Source organism: Astatotilapia calliptera, chromosome 2 (genome assembly GCF_964374335.1).
Source record: "Astatotilapia calliptera chromosome 2, fAstCal68.1, whole genome shotgun sequence".
NCBI classification, from domain to species: Eukaryota; Metazoa; Chordata; class Actinopteri; order Cichliformes; family Cichlidae; genus Astatotilapia; species Astatotilapia calliptera.
The window spans coordinates 12,887,966-12,892,307 of record NC_137423.1 but is presented as its reverse complement, the minus strand read 5'-3'; the positions used below and the strand labels follow the sequence as shown (position 1 = coordinate 12,892,307).

At 45.0% G+C, this 4,342-nt stretch overlaps 1 long non-coding RNA gene across 1 annotated transcript; it reads right to left on the bottom strand.

Annotated features, from left to right (window-relative positions):
* Positions 1 to 361: 361 nt before the first annotated feature.
* On the bottom strand, positions 362 to 1,230 carry LOC145430417 (uncharacterized). The gene is made up of 2 exons (XR_013910990.1): positions 1,098 to 1,230; positions 362 to 1,028 (listed from the first exon to the last, which is right to left on the bottom strand). It is a non-coding gene; the product is annotated as an uncharacterized LOC145430417 (long non-coding RNA).
* Positions 1,231 to 4,342: the final 3,112 nt, after the last annotated feature.

Genomic DNA, 4,342 nt, shown 5'->3' with positions numbered 1-4,342 from the left:
TCACCTCCTGGCTTAAATGCTGATCATCTTAACACTAGGAAGGCCCAGGCTTCTACCTTTCTACCTTTAAAACCCGGAGAGCAGCCAAATGGCTGGTAGGCTTTTAGCTAAGCTTTAGCTTCAGGCAAGTGGAAGCTAAATTGGCTAGTCATTCATATGTAAATTGGGTTGTTACCTGGGAATTCTGGAGGGAGGGGAGTGGGGGTGTGTGGATGAGGGGGTGGGGGAGCTGCTAAAAGCGGTGAGCTTCCTTTTGTTTCATCTTGATGCATTCTCAATCATCCAGGGAAACAAATCTCCAAAAGTCACCAACTTGGAGTGTTTCAGTTTGCCATCTTAGGGAGAAATCAACACACATGGGTGTAGGTCCTTTGTTGCTGAGATTTATTGATAAAAACAGTACAAAAAATCAACCATTTGTACACATTTTTACAAATAATTATAAAAAGTGAGTGAGTACATTTCAACATTTTCAGCAATCACTCACAATCCTGGCACTGCCATGGTATCTGTAGTCTGCATTTACCACATGTGTATCTGTTGCAGTGAACACATCGCACAGTGGCATGATTGTTCTTGCAATTGTGTTTGACCTGACACATGGCTCTTTTTCCAGGGCTCGGTGTGGAGGGTTGTGTCAAAGGCAACTGTTCTTTTCTTGCCTTCTTCGCAGCTACATGAGAGTGAGCTAACTCCCTTGCAAGCTCCACCAGGAAGTCCACCCGTCTTTCCTTCGTCCCGGAGCATGCTTGATACAGCACATGTGCATTCAGTGCTGCCATGTCAATCATGTTATAAAACACGGCAACTGGCCAGCGCCGTGTTCCTCTGCGGACAGTGTACTCCCGAACCATCTGGTCCATCACATCCACGCCACACTTTGTTTTGTTGTAAAGGGTGACAGTGTTTGGCTTCCTTTTGGTAGTGTTATCAGTCTGAACCACGCCGTGCATGCTGCTAAGAATATAGACTGTCTTCTTCCGTTTGGCCGCATACGCCGTCAGCGTGGCAGCAGAGGTTGAAAACACCTAAGAAATAAGATAAATTGTTATTTCCATAGCACTTTTACACACAATGAAAGGGAGACAGGTCCCCACCTGTTCTTCACGCCACACTGTGCCATCTTTCGCTGTCTCAGTCCCCAAACAAGCTCTCTTTTTAGGTGGAGAAGCAGTCTCCTCATCTGCAGTGTGAACAAATTCAAATTGTGAGCAATGGGAAGGTCCAGTATCTCCTCCTTTTTCACATCGCTTTCACTTGCGCAAAAACTTCTTAGACGGAAAACCACCATCCTCGGCACAGTCAACAAGATTCGCAGGGAAATTCCTCAATCCACTAGACAGACAGATCGCAATGAATTCACCACTCAGGTATGTTGCAGGTCTTTTCTGGTTCTATGTTTATGTGTTTCATTGTGTGTAAAAGTGCTATGGAAATAACAATTTATCTTATTTCTTAGGTGTTTTCAACATCTGCTGCCACGCTGACGGCGTATGCGGCCAAACGGAAGAAGACAGTCTATATTCTTAGCAGCATGCACGGCGTGGTTCAGACTGATAACACTACCAAAAGGAAGCCAAACACTGTCACCCTTTACAACAAAACAAAGTGTGGCGTGGATGTGATGGACCAGATGGTTCGGGAGTACACTGTCCGCAGAGGAACACGGCGCTGGCCAGTTGCCGTGTTTTATAACATGATTGACATGGCAGCACTGAATGCACATGTGCTGTATCAAGCATGCTCCGGGACGAAGGAAAGACGGGTGGACTTCCTGGTGGAGCTTGCAAGGGAGTTAGCTCACTCTCATGTAGCTGCGAAGAAGGCAAGAAAAGAACAGTTGCCTTTGACACAACCCTCCACACCGAGCCCTGGAAAAAGAGCCATGTGTCAGGTCAAACACAATTGCAAGAACAATCATGCCACTGTGCGATGTGTTCACTGCAACAGATACACATGTGGTAAATGCAGACTACAGATACCATGGCAGTGCCAGGATTGTGAGTGATTGCTGAAAATGTTGAAATGTACTCACTCACTTTTTATAATTATTTGTAAAAATGTGTACAAATGGTTGATTTTTTGTACTGTTTTTATCAATAAATCTCAGCAACAAAGGACATACACCCATGTGTGTTGATTTCTCCCTAAGATGGCAAACTGAAACACTCCAAGTTGGTGACTTTTGGAGATTTGTTTCCCTGGATGATTGAGAATGCATCAAGATGAAACAAAAGGAAGCTCACCGCTTTTAGCAGCTCCCCCACCCCCTCATCCACACACCCCCACTCCCCTCCCTCCAGAATTCCCAGGTAACAACCCAATTTACATATGAATGACTAGCCAATTTAGCTTCCACTTGCCTGAAGCTAAAGCTTAGCTAAAAGCCTACCAGCCATTTGGCTGCTCTCCGGGTTTTAAAGGTAGAAAAGCCAAATGGCTGGGCTCTGGGCCTTCCTAGTGTTAATGAGACCCAGGTGTCTCATCTCCCGAGGGCGTGAACCCACAGTGAGTTCCGCCCCGGCGAGAGAGAAGAGGAGAGAGGGAGGAAGAGAGAGAGAAACAGATAGAGAGTGCTGATCAGCGTGCAACTGATCCGCCTGGCCGTGACAAAAACTCCATCTGTTGATGTAACTGTCCAGTAGGAAGGTCGACCTGATAAAGATGCCACGTGATGGTGTTCTGTTGACTTCATAGACTGGACTGGAGCAGTTTGCAGCTGAGTATGAAATGAATCGAATGAGACTCAGTTCCTCCAAATCTGAGGCCATGGATTATCAGATGGACAAAGGTGTAGTGATCACTCCTTGTTCACAAGTCATGTCAGACTGCGGCAGCAGACGGAAAGATTGGTGCAGCATCTGCTGCAACGTTGTGGTGCAGAGAGAGCTGACCTTGAAGCTGTTGATTTACAGTCAGTCTATATTCCAACCCTCACTTATGCTCACGAGGTCTGAGTGAAGTGCAGTAGTGACTGAAAGAGTGAGATTCTGGATACGACTAGAAATGATTTTCCTCTGAAGTGTGTCTGGGCTTTCTCTGAGATGGAGTGAGGAGCTCAGTGATTTAGGAGGTACACAGTAGGGCCGCTACACCTCTACATGTTACGTGCATCTGCCTCACGAGCGCCTCCTAAACCTCCTGCCTTTTGTTTGAAGCACATCCTACGAGGAGGCTGGGCAGACTGAAGACATGCTGGAGAGGTTAGATGTTTGGGCTGGATGGTTGCGTGTTTATTATTATTTTATATTGGGGTCAAAATGACTCACACTGGTTTCAATGTTTACTTAAAATGACTAAGTGATGCATGGATAAATGGGCTTGATAATAATACTGGGGATCGTACATAAATAAACAGATAAAAGCTGCAAGTTTTTATCCTGTATGTCCACAGAATTAATAATGACTTTTAACCTGTTTCTCAGGAAAAAGACTAAAAACAACATACCACGCAGACTTATTAAATCACTTACCTCAGCAAAAACGTTCCGGTTAAAATCACACAAAAAATTTGGGGAAAATCAGCTAATTCAAAAAATTAAAAGAAATTAAATATAGAGGGAGTGGGAAGCGCTGGGACAAACTCAAACCCAGGCCTCTACAGAGGGTTGCAGGATATGAGGTACCTGCTCAACCAGGTGAGCTATAGTAGCACCCTCTCCTGGTGAACCATAATGTCTCCAACGGCAGCTCCAACCACTGAAGAGAGCCAACCAACTCAGGTCCACCAATGGAGAGGCAGGAGCGGTAATCAAAAGAAACCACATGGAATGACCTGAGGTTACAGGCTGCACTTCAGGACCCTCACAGTCCTTGGATGTCTTGGTTGGAATGCTGTTAAGCACAGAAATGAGGATGTGAAAAGAAAGCAGTACGGCAGTCTTCATCCTAGTGACTGACGGATAGTAATAATAATAATAGTGTTATTTATGGACGAGCTTCAGGGATCCAGGTCTGCCCAACAAAGTCACTTCCCCTCTTCATCTAAAAGATAAGTTATAAGTTACACTAATTCATTCAATTTGGTAATGAAAACCGTAAACACATCACAGATAAGGCATCACAGTGCAACCTCAGTTTAATTATTCCGTTCACAGTAGTTTAGTGTGCCTGCAGCAATCGTGGTAACCACCATGACCGCGGAGGACACTGGGATTCACTGGGATTGTCCCATGTGGGTCAGAGTTTAGGAAGTTCCCTTCATCTCTCTCTGAGACATGAGGAGTCATTCATCATCTTGTGCAGCTAGTTTTAAAGCATGACATCACTTGGAAATTGCAAAACAAATGGAAATGTTTTGAGGATGTTCTGCTTACAGTCAGCTGTCCTAGTGTGTTTACTG